The sequence below is a fragment of the Euprymna scolopes genome, chromosome 4 (genome assembly GCF_053919585.1).
Source record: "Euprymna scolopes isolate OS-2025 chromosome 4, ASM5391958v1, whole genome shotgun sequence".
In the NCBI taxonomy this organism is placed as follows: Eukaryota; Metazoa; Mollusca; class Cephalopoda; order Sepiida; family Sepiolidae; genus Euprymna; species Euprymna scolopes.
This window is the reverse complement of record NC_136485.1, coordinates 125,378,429-125,403,969: the sequence shown is the minus strand read 5'-3', so window position 1 is coordinate 125,403,969 and position 25,541 is coordinate 125,378,429. Positions and strand designations below refer to the sequence as shown.

The 25,541-nt window shown below is 35.5% G+C and overlaps 1 protein-coding gene and 1 pseudogene across 3 annotated transcripts in view; one reads left to right on the top strand and one right to left on the bottom strand.

The window, feature by feature from the left end:
• The window catches only part of LOC145269279 (tumor protein 63-like), a 524,598-nt gene that overhangs the window by 312,773 nt on the left and 186,284 nt on the right, over nucleotides 1–25,541 (bottom strand). The gene's annotated exons all lie outside the window — the stretch shown is intronic.
• LOC145275432 (5S ribosomal RNA) lies at nucleotides 4,122–4,240 on the top strand (annotated as a pseudogene).

The following is a 25,541-nucleotide window of genomic DNA, read 5'->3' as shown; positions in this document are numbered from 1 at the left end:
CAGATGGTTGCTGGAGAGAGTCTAAATGCCTCGACTGTTTTCAATCTCCCTTTACAGGGAGTTAATCCCTATTTATTTATTTTCCCCTCTATGAGGCCAGAGTTAGACAGAAGACGGTATTTGCCCCACCTTACGGTGTTATTTATAATGTTATTTGATTATATACATGTGTATTATATACTGTACTGTATTTTGTTACTAATTTTCTATGCCGTATCCTAGTGTTCAACTGTAATAGGTTACATGTGTGCAAACAAGAGAGAAAGGTAGCTAAATAGATAAGTGACTTATCTCAGTACACATAGCTAAATTGTGCACCCTCCCACCTCACCAGGGACGATGCCTTTTATTATTCCACTGTTTCAAGCATTGATAGAAAGAGACCAAATTCTCTCTTCCCCGAAAGTCATGATTTTGTCAACTTTCGTTAACTAAAGCTCCAGTTCTGACCTCCCATTCGTCAATCACTCCTTCATCCAACTAATCGTTTCCATTTTTATTTTTTTACAAGGGAGTCAGCACTTATCAAGGCCTGAATGCCACTTAAGGATAAGGGTTAATGAGTGCAAGGTTGTCACTGAAGCAACAATGTAGTGATCGTTAATGGTGTAAATTGGGTAGAATTTGATTATTTAAGAGGGTCACTCAACAAGAACTTGTTTACATTGGATTTGAAGATGACCCTGTTATAATCAGCTGGGATATATGCAGATATTTTCCTAAACGTCAAAATACACTTGTTAAGGATTATCTATCGATTTTAGTTTTATTGGTGTTTTAAAATCAATAAATATTTATTTTATCATTATTACCAGAAACGGAAGATTTTACTTTAAACAAAATCAAATAAAAAAGACAATTAAAAGAATTGTTTTGGCATCGGAAAATAGTCTTCATTTTTCTGATTCCGATACCCCCCCCCAAAAAAAAATCTTCCGATTTTTCCGATTCCCAATTCCGATTAATTGTCCCAACACTAATATGTATATAAACAAATTTACATGGCCGCAACACTGGACATGTTAATGTTTCAGACAAATGGTCAATTAAAACCAGTTCTCGTCAGACAACTGAATAAATTTGCCCACAGAAAAAAAACAGACAATCAGAAAGCAACCATTTATTAAGTCGCCTAACAAAGACTTTTGGTTTTAACCGACCACTTGTCTGAAACATTAGCATATTCAGTGTCACGACTATGTAAATTTGTTTATATTAATAAAAATATATTTTACTCTTCTTTTATTGAGCACTCTTAATGACCTAGTTAAATTCTTTATTGTTATGACTTTTGAATACCTTTAACCTGATATATAGTAGCGCCAAGAAGAAAGTTTGAGTGTAACTGTTTAAACAAACTATATCTCGTTTAATTCGCCTTTTATTCCTCTATAATTTTACCTGTTAATATTTGAATTTTAATTGAAGTATCCTAATGTTCACATCAACTGAAAAAATTAACTTCAAATTGAGAAGGCAAAAATAAACTCCGCAGCAACAAATGATCTTTAAACCAGCTTAAAATATCCACCTTCTAGGCAACAAAGCATTTACTCCACATGCCTCGACTTTCTCTTAGTGATCCTCAGGAGATCATTAATCTCCACATTTCTGCTTTATCTATTCGAGAAATCGGCCACGGATTAAAATGTGATGAGAAAACGGAACAACTGACTATGCAAAAGCACCCAAACACTAAATCTGGTCGTCCTAGAGTTACCTTTTACAGGGAAGACAATCTGTTATAAGCTAAAAAGAGCTTACATAACTTCTGCGCAGGGTCTTGACTAAAATCAACAATGAAAAGCAAAAAAAAAAAAAAAAGAAAAAAGAAAGAAAAGAAAAAAAAAAAAGAACAGTCGTCACCGAAGCAAGCCTAAATATGCAGCATTCTTGATCAGCGTACACTCGAAGCTGCAAGGAACAAAAAGAAACTGGGGATAAGAATAAAATCCCATGTTCTTCCCTGAGCGAAAAGGCCAAAGTCAAACCGTACACTCATCTAAATAAGCGATGCTATTAAATTGTTACTTTGTAGATTAATGATAGGAAACATTTTGACTCATTGTTTTGTTCAGTGTCACAAGCTTTAAGACTCACGTTCATATTTCAAGATGTCTTGAAAGGTTAAAATAATGATAGACTTGGAATGTAAATCAGACAAGTGACCTGAACTTAATATTCAAACCAAGTTGGAATTAAAATAATATGGCAATATTGATATGCAAGGAATGTAGATTATAAACGAGTAATAAACCGAATTTATTTTGTGTTTTGAATTCATCAAAGAGTTGCAAAAAATAAATAAATAAATAAATAAATAAAAAAAACGAATAGCAAAGTAATAATCTGCAACAATGACAAATCTATATCTTAAAGGTAAGGTAGATTGTGTATGTATTCATTTATGTGTATATGTATGTAAACATGCATGCTTATAAATATGTATGTATGTATGTATGTATGTATGTATGTATGTATGTATGTATGTGTGCGAATGAACTCAAAGGGCGAATGAACTCTTTTTCTGGGTCAACGGCCAATTAGCACTGTGTATATTTGTGTGTGTGTATATGTGTATTGGGGTAGAGAGGGCTTCCGTAAGCCGTGGTGAAGGCAACCTTTCTAGGAGAAGCGAATCTCTGATTTAAAAAACCATAAAGCGGAAGACCATTACCCGCATTAAGCTGGTCTGCAGTTTAATTTGTTGCTGGCAATCTTGCTCTTGCTTGTTGCTGGATCTCAACATTTTGAACCAAGAGAGAGACTTAGCTGTCGTACAAAGCTAAGACTCTGTAAGATCATCTTTGTATAGATACTCCCTCAGGCATTTGGGCTCATGGATTTTAAATGTCTGAGGGAGTGGCACTCGTCTGACAAGACGTTGCAATCATCATCATATCATATCATGTAAATTTATATGTATGTAAATATATACGTATGTAAGTATATATGTATGTAAAAATATACGTATGTAAGTATATATGTATGTAAGTATATATGTATGTAAATATATATGTATGTAAATATATATGTATGTAAATATATATGTAAGTATGTATGCATGCAAGTACGTACGTATGTATGTAAGTATGTATACATTTATACATGTATGTATGGATGCATGACTATATGTAAGTATGTATGTATCTAAGTAAGTGTGTATGTATGTACGTATGTATGCATAAAAATTTCACGTGCAGCCACCCTTACAGTGATTATCGATAGTCTGTCAAGACAGAAGGAAGCCATGTACACATATATGTACTAAAGTATGTATATATGTAAGTATGTATGCATGTATGTATGTATATATGTACGTAAATATGTAAGTATGTATATATGTAAGTATCTATGTAAATATGTATGCGTGTATGTATGCAAGTAGGTATGTATGTATGCATGTATGTATGTAAATATGCATATATGTAAGTAGGTATGTATACAAGTATGTATGCATGTATGCATGTATGTATGTATGTATGTATGTATGTACGTATGTATGTATGTATATATGCCCACACAACGGTATCATGTAAAATCAGTGGTTCTCGTCAGATCACCATTATGTATGTATGTAAGTATGTGTACATGTGTGAATCCACGTATACATGTATGCGTTAGTGTATGTATGCCCACATTTATTTCGATATCATGTTAAAACGGTGACCTAGAAGGTTCAGTTAATCTCCATCTAATACGGAAATGATATACCTGCAAATGTGTAGCCAAAATGTTTGTATATGTAAAAAGTTTTGTACCTAATAACATAGACGTGAATTTACTTGAATTCTGTTATACTTGTTTGAAATAGAATTTCCATTTGTTTGTTATGCTTAAGCTTGAAATAGTATGTTAATTAGTCTGCTATGTTTAAGTTTGAAATAGCATTTTCTTTGATCTATATAACATTTTCATTCATTTGTTAGGCTTAAATTTTAAAGAATTTTAATTTTTCTGTTATGCTTAAGTTTGAAATGCATTTCACTTGTCTGTTGTACTCAAGTTTGAAATCTCATGTTTTTTTTATCAGTCATGCTCAAGTTAGAAATAACATTTTAATTTGTCTCTTATATTTGTTAATAGCATTTTAAAAGGTTTTATACATGTTTAATCTGAATATATACAGCATAATCATGTTGACACACCAGTTCCCACCAGATCACCAAAGTTAAGCAACGTTGAGCCTGGTCAATACTAAAATGGGTGACCAATTTGGGAATTCCAGGTGCTGTATGTAGGAGGACGTCGACACCTCCCTGCAAAAAGTTAAACGTCGTCATTTCCCCCAAACGGGGATATACATGCGACTGGAGACCGCTTGTGAATTTCATAATCCCATGAAACTTCCTCCTTCGAAGGAAGCTGGTTAAACCCTGAATAGGGTTGGTGCTGACTGCACACACACACAATCTGAATCTCTGATAGGTTTATAAGAGTAATGATTGATGAGCAAAAATCAGAAGCTCACAGTATTAATACCAGAGTCCCTCAGGGCTCCAGCCTGGGCCCAACTCTCTTCATCTATATCATATCCCAAATCACATCTTAAGATCATTTGTAGACATTTATGCTGACGACACTTCCATCTATGGCAACACTTCAAAAGCCATAAACGACCAAGATCTCTCTGAATCTCTCTCCTCTTATCTCGAGCATGTGGTACACTGGGGAAAGAGGTGGCTGCTTAATTTTAATGCATCTAAAACCAAGCTTCTATCTTTCCATCATCAAAGCTTCGACTTCCATTTGGCATAAATCGAAATTAATGGCTCTCATTTTGGAAGGCTCCATGTTTTGATAAACTACTGGGTTTAACCTTTACTCCTGATCTGAAATGGAATACATACATCAAATCTGTTGCCAAGGTCGCTGGAAAAATAGTGGGATCCTTCTACCGCTCCAGTAGACATCTCACTGCTGATGTAATTTTCTACCTATATAAGAGCCAACTACGTCCAAGGATGGAGTACTGTTGCCATATCTGGGCAGGAGCTGCTAGAAGCACCTTATTTTGCCTTGGCAGAGTTCAAAATAGACTTTGTAGCCTAGTAGGCAATGCCTCTTTTATCTTCACTGCAACCTCTTTCCCACAGAAGAGAGGTTGAAAGCCTGTTTCTGCTCTGTCGTTATTTTCATGGCAAGTGCTTGTCTGAGCTCCAATCTATGGTTCCCCCTTGCTAAACTTTCACAAGCAATAATTTCTCCCACTATCTGTGCCAAAACCTAAATATAGATTCTATGAACAAAGCTTTTTTCTTAGAACTGCACACCTATGAAACTCTCTTCCGTTTGCCTGCTTTCCAGCTGACTACATTATGGTGGTCTTCAAGTCCATTGTAAACAAGTTCTTGATGAGCCGTCCCCTTAAGTAACCCAATTTACAAAATTTCCACTGCTAACGATTCTACGATATTGTGCTATTAACTACCGTACACTCATTGACCCTTATCCTCGAGTGACCTCCGGGCCTTGATAAGTGGTGACTCCTTTGTAAAAAGAGGAAAAACAAAAACAGAATCCGGTGGTCAGGTCCTCGGTTTCGGTTAACAATGAAATTGAATCAAATTCTAAATACATAAATTGAATAGCCGCATTTTAAGAATGTTGCTTCTTGCTTATTTGTGAGATTTACATAGATAGAGATAATAGTCCTTAAACACCAATTCCTGCTGTTAAATAGTTCATTTGTAGTTTATCTATGAAATGTATTCAGTGACAATAAATGAAGAAAGGTGATTCCATTCTTCAGTGCTTTATACTTCATATTTGTATTATGTTTCCATAAACAACAAAGCTTAATTAAAATGTTTCACAACTCAGTTGGTTTTTATGCCATTATCTTGGCATAAAGAAAATAATAAATCCCAACAAAATGAAATACAGGATAACCTTAAAATGGAAAAATCTACTGAAAATGCAGACGATTCTACCATTTACGGCAACACTTCAAAGTTCAGAAATTACCAATATCTTTTTGACTCTCTCTCTCTCTCTCTCTCTCTCTCTCTCTCTCTCTCTCTTCTGATCTTGAGCACGTGGTGAAATAGGGGAAAAAGGTGACTGGTTAAGTTTAATGCATCCAAAACCAAGCGTTTGATCATTTCACAACCAACATTCTGATCCCCATTTGACCTGAATTGAAATGGATGAGTTTCGTTTTGAGAAAGCACCCTGCTTTCGCAAGCTTCTGGAATTTATTTTCACCCCCTGACCGGAAATGGAAGATTTACATCAAATCAATTACCAAGGTCGCTGGAAAAATGGTTACATCATTCTACCACCCCCAAAAGTATCTCACTCCCGATGCAATCCTTTATATATGCTAAGGTGGGGCACTCTTGCCCCATCTAGGGAGGAATTACTCAGAGCAGCCTTTCCTGCTCAAAGTGGCTTCGAAATCTAGTGGGCACTTTTGTTTTCTCCTCTCTACTATCTCTTTCTTCTTGCAAGTCTATATCTGCCATCATCAAAGATTAGCCACTGAACAAGACTTCCAGTACTCTCTACCTCTTTTGATAACCTTTGTAAATGAATTTGCATTATCACAATAGCCATTTACCATTGATTTATTGCTAGAAACGAATATTGGTCTTCACTGGAATTTGGATGGCAATAAGTTTCCCCAAGGTCGCAGCACTCTTTGCATTCATCCAGTGGATGACCTGTTAGTGTTCTCTCTTTCCTTAGTTTTTCCATCCTCCTTAAGCCTTAACGACTATTGTGGATGGTATCAACCGAGGCTAATGTTGTTTCTTGGGAGGGGGGCAAAATTTAGAAGATTTCTTGCAGTTTCAGTTCCCTTGGATTTATGTGGTGTTCCTTTAATCTTTTTGTTTTACTTTTGTTTCATTTTCCATGTGGTTAATGTAAGTAGTTTATTTAGTTTAGTTTCTGTATTCGAGTATTTTCCTTAAGATTTCAGCTGTTTTCATGATTACCATCCACCGTATAGTCTCAATTTTCCTTTTGATTCCAATTTCTAGTCTTTTTTTTCTTTATTATTATCTATTATATTTCTCTTAGTCTGTCTGCCTGTCTGTCTGACCATTCCACCTTTTCTCAGAAACTACTGGGGCTATCTGGCTGAGAAACTACTGGGGCTATCTGGCTGAAATTTTGTATGGGTCTTTGTTATGATAAAGTGCAGCAAACTAAGTATTATGGTTACCGTCTGGTGCACAAGTAGGGATCATGACTAGTCACCACAATATCACATTTACCCTACAAATTTTCTCTGAAACTGCTGGGCTGATCTAAGTGGAATTTTGTATGGATATTTCTTGTAATCATTTTCTGAACAAAAAGAAAAACCACCACACTATTTTCACACATTTCCATTAAAAATATTTTTTCTGGATATTTTTATGTTTTTAATAAAAGCTGGATTAAAGATTTTAGCAAGCTGGATTTGGCCTGCAGGCCTTAGTTTGGATACCCTTGTGTTAGATTATGAATGGTAAATCAACTAGTATAAATTTTGCACAGATGTGAATGAATGCGTTCAAAATGATCTGTCTGTGTAAAACAAACAATATTCTCTGAGTGTATGCTCGACTGATCTGACTTCAGGATCAAATTTGATGAGATAAGGTCAGAGGTGCCAGACTCAAAGCAATGTGCGGATGAGCTTGTACAGACATGACGTCACGTGATGACAGCACGAGAAGAAATGATTACATTTTAAAATGAATCTTTTGTGAAAACTCAAAACGGCCGCGTGCGTTTTTGTATGTCCACAAAAGGCTTTTTTCACCGGGCTTCTAGACGAGGTTACATTTATTTAGAAGTTTCCTTATACTCCCTAGATTATAATATCTACGATTTACGAACGGACGTCGTCTCTACATTCATTTTGATCGACTGTTAAAAAATTCCCTCTATTCCATCCTTTCGCGATTTTGTTTGTCTTTTTTGTATAAATAAAGCGAAACTAACCAAAACGAATGAGTTTGCTGGCCTTCACGGCCAGGACCTCCAGAAAAGCAATTAGCTTTGATCAATGTGGGGGAAACCCTTCATATCAGACAATTGCTATTCATTTGGACACTGCAGAGCTCCCCCATTTTTTGTGGGGAGCTGGTTTTCCCAAACATCGTGAGGAAACAAATAAATAAATGGCAGAAAGCGGGAAGCTTAACTGGCCTGCAGCCAGACGTTCATTTCCACACCTGCATGAACTCATTTACTTAACTGCAAGTTAATTTTTTGATCGGCATCGATGAATTTGAACTCTTTTCACTTCCTCTGGCATCAAGCCTGCCTGCCTACTACCACTTTTTTTTTCTTCCAAACAGCCGGGCAATGCGGGGCACCCCCGCTAGTTTAATATATTTCCCTCAAATGGATCTCCATTCCGAATCTCTGTCTTATCTTTAATTTTCTTTTTCTTTTTTTTTTTTTTTACTTGGGAGTCACCACTTATCAAGGCCCAAAGACCACTCGGGGATAAGAGTTACTGAATGTAAGGTGGTAGTGAAGTAACGGTGTAAGTTGGGTACATTTTGATTATTTATGAGAACGGTTCAACAAAAACTTGTTTAGATTAGACTTGAAGGCTACCATACTGTAGTCGGCCGGGAAGCAGGCCAGTGGAAAAGTGTTCCACAGGCAGGCAGTTCTAGGAAAGAAGCTGTGTTCATTGAATCTGTGTTTAGATTTAGGCACAGATAGAAAACGGGGAAAACTGTTGAGAGTGATTGTAGCTAGCCGAGTGTTTTTTGTGAAAGTTTGGCAAGGAAGGACCATAAATTAGAGCTCAGACGAGCATTTGCCATAAAAATAACGATAGAGCAGAGAAAGGCTCGCAACCTCTCTTCTGTGGGAAATAGGTTGCAGGGAAGAAAAAAGTGGATCAACTACTAAGTTTTGAAGCCGGTTTTGAACTCTATCAAGACAGAATAAGGAGCAGATCCTGCCCAGATGTGGCAACAGTACTCCATTTTAGGACGTACTTGGCTCTTATACAGATAGAGGATTGCATCAACAATGAGATACTTACTCGAACGGTAGAATGATCCAACTATCTTTCCAGCGATCTTGGCAACAGATTTGATGCATGTGTTCCATTTCAGATCAGGAGTGAAGGTCATAGGCTTGTCAAGATATGGTGCTTCCCCAAGAATGAAGAATTTATATATGCACAACGATGAAGAATCAACACAACGGCAGGAATAAGTGACAATGAGAAGATTGCTAGCGGCAACGAAATAATAGACTTTGGGGATCAAGCGATAGCACGCCCACAAAGAGAAAAGAAAGAAATGACAAAAAAAAAAAAAAACAACAACACATCGACGAGGAAGAACAAAGCAGCATATATTTGATTTAGAGAAGAAAACAACAGAAAAAAATATAAAAATCCTTCCATGTCTTATGTGGCCTACCACATGGCTTTAGTGTCGTCAACATCATTGTGGGAGACACTTTAAAGTGTTTCGGATGATCAATGGTGGGTAACATGAAATTGTTATTAAAGTTCATAAGTATTTCGTGAATCAAACCATATTTGGGTACAAATAAGCTTTACTGACTTGTCTATCACGTTTCAGTATTAAATGTGTCTAAGAATCTTAGTTTTGGTAGCGTTCAATAATATATAAAAAATAAAATTACTTGGGTGTCATCAGTTAGAATTTTTTATTTATTTATTCATTTTTTTATTACATTTTCACCCCAAACAAGGCACATTGCCACTTTGGTGCAGGGGGCTACTATCAGGGGCAACAACTACTGGGGTACTATGTAGGGATTTGGGCAGCAAGATGTCGGTTCACGTTGCACTTGAACTTCTGCATGTCAGTATAGTTGGGGAAGCAGGGACCTGGAACGGAATTCCAAAGTCTAACGGTTCTGGAGAAGAAACTATTGGAGTAGAAAGATCTTTTACATCTAGGGATCTCTACAGTGTGGGGGGTGGAATTTTGCAGCCTGTCAGGTCTGTTGAGGGTGTTCACGTCGTGGGGGCACAAGTGCTTGCAGTTCGTTAGAGCATTCACCATTAAAATATTTGTAGAACAGGCAGAGGGATGCAACATTTCGTCGATGGGACAGAGGATGAAGCTTAGATGCCAGTTCAGGTCCTATCAGATTTGTGACTCTCTTTTGAACCTTGTCAAGGAGCGAGAGACTAGTAGCCGATGCACCAGCCCAAATATGACAGCAATACTCCATACATGGGCGAATGGTTGCCTTATAGAAGTACGGGATACTTTCGAGTGTTAGTAGTTGTCTAGCACGGTAGAGAGAGCCCACCTTCCTTGCAGCGGCCCTCGCAATGCCCTCAATGTAATTGTTCCAACTCATGTTTCCTGTGAACATTAGGCCAAGGAGCTTGAAAGACGTACTCTCAGATAAAGAGTCGTTGGCCATTGCTATAGGTGGTAGAGAAGGTTTCATGTAATTATTAAATGAAACTAGTTTAGTCTTGGCGGCATTGAACGTGACCATCCATTTTTTTCCCCATTCCACTACAGATTGGAGGTCATCCTCTAGTGTTGTTGCCATTTCTTTAGATAGAATCAAAGTCAAAACATTTAGTGCTCCAGCCACGTTCCCTACCGTTTAAGTTATCGCCCGATAGATAAGGAAGATTTAAAATGAAACCACTTCAAGCTATGAATGAATTTGCGCATCCACAAAAGTAATAGAAATATCTTAGCAAGTTGAAATGAACATTTTGCATTTCAACTTGCCGACATATTGAATTTGATTTATGAGATTTGTCTAATCATATTTTCATACAGACACGCACGCATACATACACCTACTGTTTTATTTATATAGATAAATGAGTGGAGATAGTGAACAGAAATCTTAGGTGTAGGCATTTCGCTCTTGGTGATTATCAAATTTTTCCTTTCAGTTATTATAATATTATTAGCGTTAATACCCACGCACGTCTCATAGACTGACTGATTTCAAACCTCCATTTCTGCTAACTCCAATATCTATGACGTCATTTCACATCAGTCGGTGTCTCTTTATCTTTATTCTACTTTTACCTATTTGACCTTCAGGTTCCCCTTCTTGTTATCGTTCGTCATAATTGGTAGTGTTGGGACGATTAATCGGAATCAGGAATCAGAAAAATCAGGACTTTTAGGCGTATCGGAATCGGTATTAGAATCGGAAAGATGTGTGCCTATTTTCTGATGCCAAAAACGATTCTGTTAATAATCTTTTTATTTAGTTTTATTTAAAACAAGATTTTCCACTGCTAGTAGTAGTAGTAATGAAATAATAAATATTTATTTATTTAAAACGACCAGTAAAACTAAAATCTATAGATCCCCCTGACAAATATGTTTTGAATGTTTAAAAAATATATACACATTTAACATGAACTTTTTTTTTTTTTTTTACGGCAATCGAGAAAAAATAACAGCTTTATAATTAAATATTTAGAGATTTATAAAAAAGATCGGAATCGGAATCGATAACTGTATCAGACTCGGTAATAGCATCGGAATTGGGAAAAATAGTGGAATCGTCCCGTCACTAGTAATTGGTTTATTTCACAAACTTCTAATTGTACTTAGTTCGACCTTTGTTAACATTAACACTGGTTGATGTAATTGCTATCCCATATAGGACCATCCATTATGTAACACTGATAATTTTGTATGTTGTATTCAGGTGTGCATTGGATGGCAATTAAACAAAGATTGTTGGATATTTATAAATGAAACTTGGTACATAATAATAATAATAATAATAATAATAATAATAATAATAATAATAATAACTAGCGGGACCTGTGGAAATTCCACATTGGACTCTTTCATATGTAATATATTGATGTTGGGATTTTTGTGGATGTTCAGCGTAAATGGAGACACCCTGATATTATTGTAGTTCTTTTGTTAAAACTGCAGAAGTATATATCTTAGCTAGCAGGGACTCCCGGCATAGCCTGGTCGTAAAATATGCTTAAATATGACATTTTAATTTATGTAGATTTCGTAAATATTACTATAAGAGTCAATTTTCGATCCATTCTTATATATTATAAACCTGTGATTTCAAAAATAAAAAATATATCCATATGGCTTGGGTGCATCAGCTTGAATCGAAACCGAAACCAAAACTTATGAAGAAAAAAAGAATGTATGCATATATAACTTGAGTTCTTTCAGCTATAATCGAAACCGAAACCAAAACTGATGAAGAAGTCTTGGTAAAATTATGTATTACAAGAAATGGAAAGGCATAACAATTAAACAACAGACACTCGGAAGAAAAAAAAATAAATGTGACACAGAAAATAACATGACGTCAACAGCCGGAGTAAGCCGAGCGTCGCCGAGGAAATTAAGCTGTCTGACGTAACATAAAGCTGAGCCAATGACAATGTAGCATGATGGTTTTCAACGCGACGCGAGTTCGTGCGAATTGAAAATTCAAAGCAGCAGACAACAATTTAGAAGAGGAAGAAAAGAAAACAAATTAGTAAAAAGAAAAGCAAAAAAAAGCTCATCATTTCGTACTTTCACGTCAGAAAAAAACACATGGATTTTTCAGCCTTAAGTGAGCAGCTGAAAACACCAGCTGGAGTCCTCGATTTTGTCAAGAAAAAAATTACTGGCACGGACGAAAACTTGTACATCAAGTGGACACAGGTGCAATCTTATTATAAGAGGAAAGGTAAGCGATGGCTATGCCTGAAGATCTCAGGCTACCAAATGTCATCTGGACTGGTAACCTTTTTTGGCAAGTCTAGGTTGACAATTGCCATTATAATTAAAATCATCTACTTGTGGGCGTTCAAGCGAGCAACACAGCAAGACCTCCAGCACGAATGCGGAATACGATCTACGCACACACATGATTAATAAAACAACAACTGAGGAAACAACAACAATATCTGTTTTAATGTGAAAAAAAAAACTATCCCACCCAATTTTATTTCAACTTTTCTAGTTCTCAGGTTTTTCCTTGAAAAAAAAAAAATAAATAAATAAAAAAATAACACCAAAAAAAACAAAAATAAAAAAAATGTTTTAAATTTTTCTTGAAAAAAAAAATTACAGAAAAAAATTCCTTGAAAGTATTTATTTGACTTACCTCCAAACCTTTTCTCGAACAAAAAAATCTTTAACATTATTTATTTTAATATATATATATATATATATATATATATATATATATATATATATATATATATATATATATATAAAAGAAAAAAAACTGTGTTATATCATTTTTCTTTACAGTTAATAAAATTTAAAATTTAAGGTAAGTTTTCTTTTCTTGTTATGCTTTCATCGGCGACGCTCGGCTTACTCCGGCTGTTGATGTCATGTTCCGGAGAAAGCTGGGCAGACTCGGAGTTACATCTGGATCACTCTTTGCATGAGTACCTAAAATATTTTATGTACCAAAAACAGTTTTTCGTGAAACTATTTCAGTTAAAACAATGTTGTAATAAAAATAATTTATTTAGAAAAAGGAACTCACTTTCGTTTCGCTAATAACATGTTGCTAACTTCAAGGTTTCATAACATATGCATTTGGGCTTTTGTTTACAAGTTATAGCAATTAGTAGTAGCAAAAATATTTTAATGAACGAAGACATCAGCGTCTCTCTCTCTATCTCTCTCTCTCTCTCTCTCTCTCTCTCTCTCTCTCTCTCTCCAAATGTAAAGAAAAATAACCAATGAAAAAAAAAAAACAAATAACTGCTCAATTTTTGTCCCAACCGACCGAGAGGTGTGTTATAGCTTTTTTTATAATCAATTATTTCTTAACAACTTTTGTAAGATAAACCCCTAAATTTTATAGAATTAAAAACAAATATATCTGTGAGAACACGCTAATCTAATAGAATCTAGAGCGTTCGTAAATGTGTATTCCGAAAGTAAATGTCTATTCCAGAATAAAATCTCAAACAATCAAATTTGCCGGAAAGCGTGACACACAAAAGAACACACACGCTATTGTATATATATATATATATATATATATATATATATATATATATATATATATATATATATATATATATATATATATACATATATATATATACATATATATATATATATATATATATATATATATATATATAGAGAGAGAGAGAGAGAGAGAGAGAGAGAGACGACAACAACAACAACACTATTTTGTTGTAATACATCAATTATTAAAATAGAGATTTAGATGCCAGCGGTTGTTAATTTTAGTTGGTTGATTTTATATTCATGGTAAAAAGGCACTGTTGGGAAAAAAATGTTATTTATGCCAAGTGTTTTTTTTTTGTTTTGATTTTTCTCCATCTAACTTTAACTTAATCATTGCTTAAAAAAATTCCCAAGAATTAAAGAATACAAATCTAATAAATGAAATTCAATAATAATAAATAAATAAATTAAAAAAAAAAACAACACCAAATTTCAAAATGGCCGCGAGATGTAGATTCGTGTTAGTAAAATTATCTTCTGATAAGATCTTCTTTCAAATGACTTTTAAAATCAGACGATTATTGACGTGATACCATAAAAGTGTTGGAATCAATTTACATTTCTCGGTCAGTTGTGTCAGCAAAAGAATTTAATTTTCTCATTACATTTTTTATGGACGTTATAAAGATTTTATTCGGTTTTAGATGCGTCACACATCTGTCCTTTGGTCCGTCTGTTCGTCACGCTTTAGTTTGAAATAACGTTTTCATCGCCAAGCATGCACAGAGAGAGTTAGTATACTTATTAGACACTTAGTGTCCTCGGTTTCAGGATATCTTGAAGTGAGGATACTTTGCCCCACAAATAAACCCTAAACAAATATTTAAAATAACAGACAAAATCCTCTCGGCATGACTATATGCCGGTTCATATGATAAATGTTCCACTTTTTGCTTGGTAGACAAGTCATGCATTGACTGCAGTCTATTTTTTTTTTTTTTTTTTTTTTACTCATGTCCACCCCTTACAAAGCATTTGGGGCCATGTCTAGGAAAGATTAACAAGATATTTGTTTATGTTACATTTAAACTTCTGCATATCAGTACAGCCAGGCAAGCAGGCAGCAGGAAGGGAATTCCAAAGTCTAGCTGTTCGAGGGAAGAAACTATTAGAATAGAAAGATTTCTGGCATTTAGGGACAACAACAGTGAAGGGATGAGATCTTATTGCTAAGCAGGTTTGTCGAGGGATATGTACGTCGAAGGGGTACAAGTGAAACAAGTTCATCAGAACATATTCCATTAAAATATTTGTAGAACAGGTTCAGTGATGCAACATTGCGGCGATGAGATAGGGGCTGGAGCTTAGTTTAATTGTATCAAATCTAGATGGATTGCAAAAAGGATTTTGAAAATTTTAACGATTATATAGGTATATTTTTAGGTCACCGCATAGCATTTTTATAAGTGTAATATTTTTACATTTGAAATAACATTTTTAGATGAGCTTATCTCTACTATTATATAAAAGTTACTTTGTGTGTGTGTGTGTGTGTGTGTGTGTGTGTTTCTTTCCTCATAGGTTCCAAAACGGCTGAGCCTATCTTTTGTAAATTTCACACAAAGGTACTTTATATGTCTGGCACTGTTCTCAGATATATTTTGTACAGAAATTCATCTGATAAGTATCGAAAATCAAAAAATACGATCTTAAAAATAGCTTTTCTCCCTTATAGATAAAAAAGAATAATTTTTACAAGGGAATATTTTATGTTACACTGGCCAAGGGAGATAATAAAATTTCAGCAAATCATTTCTTCTTAAAAACAACAGATTTATTATAATCTGGAGATATAGCTTGGTGTTAAACCATTCGACTACAGATCGAATGATCTTCCTGTTCAAGCCCGGGTGTACCTCACCATTTTATTTTTATTTTTTCTTATTAATGAATTCAATTTACGATAGAAGAAGAGGTACCATTTAAAATCGCCCCAAATTATTTCTTTGTTTGCATATTTTAAAATTAAACATCAATCAGAAGTGACTTTTCCGGGGTATTCATCACCAAGCCCAAATATCAGCTGACGTGATATTGTAAACAAACACACACAGAATTTGATGAACGACATTATCATTATTATTTTTTATTTATTTATTTATTTTTTTTTTTTTTTTGCGAATTAATACACCAGGCAAATTATTCCTTGTAATATATAATAATCAATAGAGGATTGATTCTATAATAATTCCTATGCAATCTGCATAAGTTAAAATATCATATTTAAGCGTATTGTACGACTAGGCAATGCCGGGCTGCCAGCTAGTGCATATCTATAAAAGAACATATTTGCCTTTTAGTAGATCTGTCATGTTTAAGTTTGAAATAGAATATCATTACTAATTGTGCAGATTCAACGTACACCTTATTACACATCATCTTCGAGTGTCCTCGATCTCTCTCCGTACAAACATTTTTTAGGATATCCTGGCCTACTTTGCCTTACAAGTAAACCTTTAGCAGCCGTGCTACAAGAAACAGTAGTGACACAGAAATACCATAGTTCCAACGATTTGCCATTACGATTTTAAACCTGTGCTTAATTTCTAAGCTCGGCACTAATTAGTGCAAGCATTTAACTTCCTTTTTGGTTTGTCCAATCAGAGGTCACCTCTCAGGAGAACTAAATACACAGCACGAGAGGATAAAAGGGATCGCACAAGGTTTTTCATCTTTTTTTTTTTTCACACGTCAAAACATCATCAACGTTGCTTGGACCAACCTCAAACTTTTTTCTTGGGATGTAACCAAAACCCTCCTGGGCCTCTGGTCCTAGGTTCGACTTTGACAAGAAGACACAAAATCCATCATGGCTACGACTGAATGCGTGTGGAATTAATATACCACACACGTACTTGTATAATTACTTACACACAGCCTGACTGGTACGTTATCAACATTACAAACAAGAGATTCATCCTATGCTTCATTTGTGGGCTCTTCTATCTTCCCTACTAATGGAGCATTTATTAAACAACAGGTGAACTTTACAACATTTTTGTTTTCGGCTACATCTGTTGACGTATTCTCTTACTAACACCTTTCCTTTTCATTTCCCCTTTTATTTGTATACTAGCCTGGTGTTTGGAGGTGTGTGTTAAGCAAAAAAAAAAAAAAAAAAAAAAAAAAGGTGGTAGTATGCAGGCAGGCTTGAACCCGTACCGCGAGGGAGGAAAAAATCTGAAAAAGAAAAAAAACATGAGTCTTTGCTGTTGCGTCCATCTCCAAACCGGAAGTGATGAAGATTAAGGCTAGTCAATCGAAAAGAGGGGATGACTTTCGAAGATATTGGCGAAAAAAAAGCGATCCCTCCCTCCACAAAAGTGCCCAGTTGAGGGTGTAGGAATTAATGTTTTAGCCAATTTTTCGATATTTGTCGTCCAAAGGATCGAGCTTCAAAACGATACTGATCTCATGAAAATCCGTCATCTCTGTCAAAAGTTTTAGGCATACATACATACATACATACATACATACATACATACATACATACATGCATACATACGTACATACATTTAAACAGACAGGTGAGCTTTATGTTATAGATTAATTTACGAAGATGAACTAATAAAGTTGTTTTTTAGAATAGAAATGGATTTCGCCTAATCTATCTATATACCTTGGACAAATATTTAAAATAATATATTAATCAAAGCCCAAATAAAATACCTTAGACATGGCTACACACTAGATCATATGGAGAATGTTGCATTTTTTCCTAGTGATATTACAATAAGTTGGATACTCCACCAGACCAGATGAATTTTAGTCCTGAAATCTGTCAAAATCCAAACAAAGATCACAAGAGAAAGAAGCTATAACATAGTTCCTATTTACTTGTCTCCCCACTAGAGCAGAGTTAGTCACAAAGTCAGTTTTTAATGTGGGGAAAGTCTAGCACCCCGAAAAAAATAAAATAAAATAAAATAAAAATGGCTTCAGTGTTGATGGCTTTTTCCTCTACTTACTGAAGACAGAAAAGGCCAAGTATAACATGAAAACATATGCTACACTTTGCTCCCAGCCAAAAGTTCATTGGTTCATTTGTAACAATTTCTTTTTAGACATTCATGACTGAAACTTAATGGGCTAGTTAGGCATAGACTGTAGTTTATTTAGTTGAATTTTTTTAATGATTTTATGGGTGGCATTTTTTAGGTTCTTGCATAGCATTTTTATTAACTTTGACGTAAGATTTTTAGATGGCTGTAAGTGGATCTATCTGTCTTTTAGTTGATCTGCCATGCTAATTGTTCAGATTGAATGTACATATTGTTAGAATGTAGTAATATACAGAGAACCGGATGTTTATCCTGCAGCGTCTGAATAAAAAATGTTTTAAAATGATTCATACGCAGGTGGACCCACGCAGTATTTCCGGTAAAATCAATCAATAAAAAAAATTCTCATATTTTAACCAAATAAAAAGTATCTCGTATTAGTTGGATTCTTCAGACTACTGTCCTCATCTTGAGTGTTATTTTCCCAACGTTTCGATCGATGTAACCCCCGGCCTTCTTCAGTTGTATCTTGCCAAACTCAGGAATCTTTCTGTTGAACTCAAAGATCTACATGGAATTTCGAATGGAACCCATTACTTAATCCACGAGGGTAGTATACTCTTGTTCCGTCAGTCTTGACTGGGTAGGAGTCCTAAGTAATTCACAATTGTACTTTGAGTGTCACCCGCTCTCAGGATTAAATTGCAAAATCCTGTGGCATAGTGAATAAAATACTTGGTAAAATATAGTTGTAAAGTTATGCACTTTTGGAGATTAAAAGTTCAATTTTCAGTGTAAGCGGCATTCAACATACAATTATGAAGAATCCAAATAGTATGAATAATCAAACATCTGAAAAATCCAAAAACGTAAAAAATGTCTGCTTAAAAAAAAATGTGCTTTGAGAGTACAGAAAGTTTGCTGATATTATAGATCACTACAAACCCTAGAGAAGAAAGATGGATAAATAAAGACCTGGCCAGAATTAGGTGTGTAACACAGTGCGACGATTGTATGCAAATGCATGCGAAATGATGTCACTCGTAAGGAAAAATAAAGACTTTAAAATGGAGATCACGTTAGAGACAGATATAACTTTCGAGATCACGTTAGAGACAGATATAACTTTCGAGATCACGTTAGAGACATGGATCATATGCGAGACGTGGGTGATGCTAAGGCCATAACAATAAGAAAATAAATGTCGTTTTAGAACAAAAGGGGGCTTGTGTGTCTCTAGGACCCAGATAGCTATGCTGACTGGAGATTCGTCTAGGGTCACCCAAGCCAGACAGGTTGAAGGGTAGAGATCAGACTAAGAGCACTCACTGGTCCTCTAGGTTGGGGGTTAGAATAGGGCCAACAACCCAATTCTGTAAAAGAAAGAAAGTTACATCATCTGTGGACTTCTTGGTTCAGGAAGGGTCCTCTCTAGCAGAGTTCATGACGCAAGCGGGTGAAAGCCTCTGGGAAGCCAGTGCACTGACAACCTTTCTGACGAAGCATTGAGGCTGCGACCAGGATTGCTGGAATGACATGGACCGAACTGAAGAGGACCAGCTAGAACCGGATCCATTGGAGGAGCGTTGTTGTGGCCTAAACTAAACAACAAAAAAGTGAGTTGAAAATCTTTTCTATCCTGAGCCTACAACGTGTTGGTTTCCCGGACGACGTTACAGATTAGCTTGGAAGTCAATTTGTAAAAGACGTCTAACACATGCCAACACTAAACCGATGATGGTTATGATGATGAAGGTTGCTTGAAAAAAAAAAAAGTTGAATCTGGAGAAGAGAATTTTACTTGTATGAACTTACTTTAATTTGGTATTTTAAAATTATGCACCTATCAACATATATCCGAAAGAGAACGTGTATTTATTGAATTAAAAAAATATATAGTTGGTGTGCCTATCCCAGGTGTATGAGAACGAATTTATGGTTGCTAATATATTCAAAGTGTTTAGGCAGTTTTATTTAGGCACAGCAGGAGTGAAATGGAGTAGGAGGAAACGTAAAACAACATGAAATAAAGAAGGAAAGTATAAATACGTTGAGTCAGCCATTGAAATTATGCAACTTACTCTGGCTACTTCGACAAGTGCCAGGATTTCTCTTTCCTTTTTGCCTAGATCATGTGATATTGCAAAGAAAGGCCGAGACATTCTGTTAATGTTCATGTTAATTTGATGTTTACTGCTTTCCTACTTTTTTAAAATTTTTATTTATTTATTTTTTTGAACGATTGGCTTGGATATGAAGAGATTATCTTGAAAACACAGCAGGAGCAGTGAATTCATGGTTTAGAAAAATGTTTAGGGTCCTATAAAATTTGTATTTTCTCCCACCTCCCTTCCCTCTCTCGTGCACACACACACACACACACACACACACACACACACACACACACACACACACACACACACACACACACACACACACGCACACACACATACCGGAATGCTAAGAATGCTAACAACTTGATGTATAATTAACGTGAAAGTTTTTTTTTTAGTGATTCTAATCTTTATCTATAAAAAATGTAAATAGAATTTTCAAAATCAGACCCAAGTAGCAATCTGTCTGATATATCTCTTTTTGATTCTGGCTAGCTTATTTTACCTTATTTTTATCTATTTGTAAAATTTATGGGCCATGCTATTTTTTATTATTTTTATTGTTTTAGATATGGCATATCAACACTTTTTAGGTTATTTAATGCCAAATCCGGTCATTTTAATAAAAGTCTTTATGCTTCAAGTTCTTTATATCTTTAAATATTTATTCATGATATTTGGTTTGGCTTGATTTGGTTTTAATTTGGTTTGGTTATTTTGTAGAGGAAAATTGTTGTTTTTGTTTTTGGTTTTGCTGAACATGATTGAGTTTTGCAAAGGAAAAGGCAAAAAACAATAATATTTTGTGCATTTTTTGTCAGGTAGTTGGTATCTTCAGATAGCCTAATCTAGTAACGTCAGCAGAGTAATATATATATATATATATATATATATATATATATATATATATATTTGTAGTCATCGACATACAGTCCTGTTTCGTTGTATCACAACTCATCAGTGCCACTAGACTAGCATCTCTCCCAAGCCAAGGATTGAACCTAGAACCGTCGTGTTGACAGTTGGCAGTTCTCCCACTCGACCATGGAAGCGACGCCCGTAAATAACTCGTCAGAATGTCTATTTAAATAGACACCCGCCACCACTTTTATAGTGCTCAAATCGCCTGTTTGTAAACAAACAAGCAACGAGCTTCGCATATATATATATATATATATATATATATATATATATATATATAAATCTCACCTGTCTGTTTAAATGTATGTATGTATGTATTTGTATCAAAGGCACATTAAATAGCTTGAACGATTTCACCAAAGATGCTTTAGACGTATCTTAACATCAAGTGGCAAACACAAGTACCTGATCCTGAAGTCCTTGTGAGAGCATGTTGCTCTAGCGTTGAGACCCTTGTAATCAGATCTCACATGCATTGGGTGGGCCACTTGGTTTGAATGAAAGATTGTAGGCTGCCAAAACAAATTTTTTACGGGGAGCTGGAAAAGGGCAAGCGCCCTTAACACAAGCCTAGGGAGAGGTTCAGGAACTCCACAAAGAATAATTTTAAAGTCTTACAAATCGACAGGGAAGAACTTACTCTGCAAAGGCTGAAGTGGCGAAAGCTTCTACATGAAAGTTGTGATGTTCTAGAGAAAGCAGACCCACAGCAATCTGAAGCGAGAGCTTCGCAAAGGTTTAATTGATGGTCTTAACCATGACACACAGGGCTAGAAATGTCGCACTTGTGAACGAGTGCTTTTGTCAAAAGCTGGCTACGTCAACCACCTTAAGTCGCACAAAACTCCTGTTCAGGTCAACTTTGCACCTATTAGTCCGAACCAAATGATCTGTTTAATATGCAGCAAAGTTTGAAAGTCTACTGCTGGTTTGAGAAAATCTGTGATTGTTCATAGGAATACCTTTCAACCTCCAGAGGAAGTCAACTCGATGGAAATTGCTCAATCTGTATGTCACATCTGCTTTAAGATGTGCAAATCTGCGGCAGGAGTGCAGAGTCATCTGAGATGGTACGGACAAGACTGGGAGAACAAAATGTCACAGCGATCATCTGGAAAGATGCAACAATCATCATGTATGTATGTATGTTTCTATGTCTGCCTAAAACTTTCAACAGGTGATGGATTTTCACGAGATTGGTATCGTTTTGAAGCTCAACCTTTCGGACGACAAATATCGAAAAATTGGTTAAAAACATTAATTCCCTCACCCTTAAACTGGACAATTTTCTACAAGGAAGAGTCACTTTTTTCACTAATATTTTCGAAAGTCATCCCCTCTTTTTGATTGACTAGTTTTAATTTAAACATTTGCAACTTCGGGTTTGGTGATGGACGCAGCAGCAAAGACGTCACGTTTTTTTCACATTCCTTTCCTCCTTCATGATACAAGTTCGAGCTTGCCTGCCTACTACCACATTTTTTTTTCTCAACACCCACCTCCAAACACCTGAGCAACGCCAGACACCCAGGCTAGTATATATATAAAATAGTATTTATCAAATTTATTTACAATTTTCCATGATTTAAAAAAAAAATACAAAAACTAAAAAAAATAACTCTTTACAAATTACGTCTTCTGTGAAATATCTTAACATTCTCTGCAGATTTAACATGTATTTTCTGCTGACTTGATTTTACCTACTTCAAGCCTGCACTCTTAAAATAAGTCAAGCGAAAGAGAACAAATAAAACGCAAAATAAAATAAGATTGTAAATGCTTGTAAGAGATTTAAAGAAGAATCTAAAGTTTAAAAAAATTTCAAGTTAATTCAAATGCCAAAAATATATAAAGTATCTATTATAATAAAGTCGTATTCCTGTACGTTTGTTTGTTTGTTCACAATTTGATTAATATGTACAAAAGCTACACTGTTTCACAAATTAATTTTCATACTGGAAACGGACGTTTCGTATAAGTACTATTTATTCAAAGGAAATTTACATTCAAGAAGTAACCCCATTTGCATATTACATTAGAATAAATAAGTTTTTATAACTAGCGTTATGTTATTAATTGTTTGTTGCAATAGAATTGTCTTCATTGTTTCATTTAGAAATATTATTTAAAATTGATTTGTTTAAGTTTTAAAATTTAATTTATATTTAATTCAATTTATTTTCAATTGTTATTAGCCTAGAGTAGTTGCCTTTAAAAACGGAAGTAAGTTTATTTATTTAAGCTGTGAGAGTTATTTCCCCTTTAATCTATTTCCTGTTAATTTTACATAGATGAAAATTGATATATTTTATGCTTCCATAAATCTAACGTGTGATCCGCTTTCAGGAAAATTGTAAAAAGTTAAGATATTCGGTGTATTCTAAATAGTATATGACCCTGCCTGTTAATATTTTTAAACCTGGCAACGCCGGGTATATAAAACTAGTCTAATATATAAAAGGCAAAATGTGTGTGGGCGTGTGTCACAAAAACTTCCGAGAGACGCGTCGAAACGTGACAAAATTGGTATCGTTTCAAAGATCCATGTTTCGAACGACAAATATAAAAAAATTGGTCAAAAAGATTAATTCTTTCACCGTCAACTGGGCCGTTTTTACAAGGAGGGGTCACTTTTTCACTTTTTTTGTCAACATTTTTGCAAGTCCTTCAAACCTTGCGTGAACTACATCGAATAAAAACACCTCATTTCGAAGGCCTGTGATGTCACAATCGCGGTGGGTGCAATGATAAGATCATTTGCTTTTTTTCACCTCCTTTTCCTCTTGTGCATTATGGGTTCGAGCCTGCCTCCTACTCCTATTTTATTTTTTGCGCTCGCATGGGTACTCGCTGCTATTTTTTTGTGCTCACATGGGTACGCGCTGCTTATTTTTCTTTTTTGTGCTTGCATGGGTACGCGCTGCCATTTCCTTTTTGCGCTTGCATGGGTACTCGCTGCTATTTTTTTGTGCTCGCATATGTACTCGCTGCTATTTTATTTTGTGCTCGCATGGGTACTCACTGCTATTTTTTTGTGCTCGCATATGTACTCGCTGCTATTTTTTTGGTGCGCTTGCATGGGTGCTCGCTGCTATTTTTTTTTTTTGTGCTCACATGGGTACTCGCTGCTATTTTTTTGTGCTCGCATGGGTACTCACTGCTATTTTTTTTTGTGCTCGCATGGGTACTCGCTGCTATTTTTTTTGTGCTCGCATGGGTACTTGCTGCTATTTTTTTTTGTGCTCGCATGGGTACTCACTGCCATTTTTTTGTGCTCGCATGGGTACTCACTGCTATTTTTTTTGTGCTCGCATAGGTACTTGCTGCTATTTTTTTTGTGCTCGCATGGGTACTCGCTGCTATTTTTTTGTGCTCGCATATGTACTCGCTGCTATTTTTTTGGTGCACTTGCATGGGTACTCGCTGCTATTTTTTTTTGTGCTCGCATGGGTACTCGCTGCTATTGTTTTTTGTGCTCGCATGGGTACTCACTGCCATTTTTTTTGTGCTCGCATAGGTACTCGCTGCTATTTTTTTTGTGCTCGCATGGGTACTCGCTGCTATTTTTTTTGTGCTCGCATGGGTACTCGCTGCTATTTTTTTGGGGGGCTCGCATGGGTACTCGCTGCTATTTTTTTTGTGCTCGCATAGGTACTCGCTGCTATTTTTTTTGTGCTCGCATGGGTACTCACTGCTATTTTTTTTGTACTCGCATGGGTACTCACTGCTATTTTTTTTGTGCTCGCATGGGTACTCGCTGCTATTTTTGTTTTTGTGCTTGCATGGGTACTCGCTGTTATTTTTTTGTGCTCGCATGGGTACTCGCAGCTATTTTTGTTTTTGTGTTCGCATGGGTACTCGCTGTTATTTTTTTTGTGTTCGCATGGGTACTCACTGCTATTTTTTTGGTGCGCTCGCATGGGTACTCCCTGCCATTTTTTTTTTGTGCACTCGCATAGGTACGCACTGCAATTTTTTTTGTGCTCGCATAGGTATGCACTGTCATTTTTTTTTTTGCGCTCGCATGGGTACTCCCTGTCATTTTTTATGTGTGCTCACATGGGTACTCGCTGCCATTTTTTTGTGCTCGCATGAGTACTCGCTGCCATTTTTTTTTTGTGCTCGCATGGGTACTCGCTGCCATTTTTCTTTGTGCTCGCATGGGTACTCACTGCCATTTTTCTTTGTGCTCGTATGGGTACTCGCTGCCATTTTTTTTGTGCTCGCATGGGTACTCGCTGCCATTTTTTTTGTGTGCTCGCATGGGTACTCGCTGCTATTTATTTTTTTTTTCCCCAACCAACCCCTCACACACACCTCGACAAACCCGGCTAGTATAATATAAAATAATATCCTTATTAAGAAATAATTATCCTAAGCATAATTTCTCAAATCCAGTACAGATAAAATATACATATTATACAAAGAATATACCAAAATATTATACTAAAAATACCAAAGTTTAAAAAAAAATATCTCAGTGCTTATTCAGAGAAGTTACTGTGCTATTTTTTTAAAATAATATTTTCAAGTTAAATTCAAGTTTT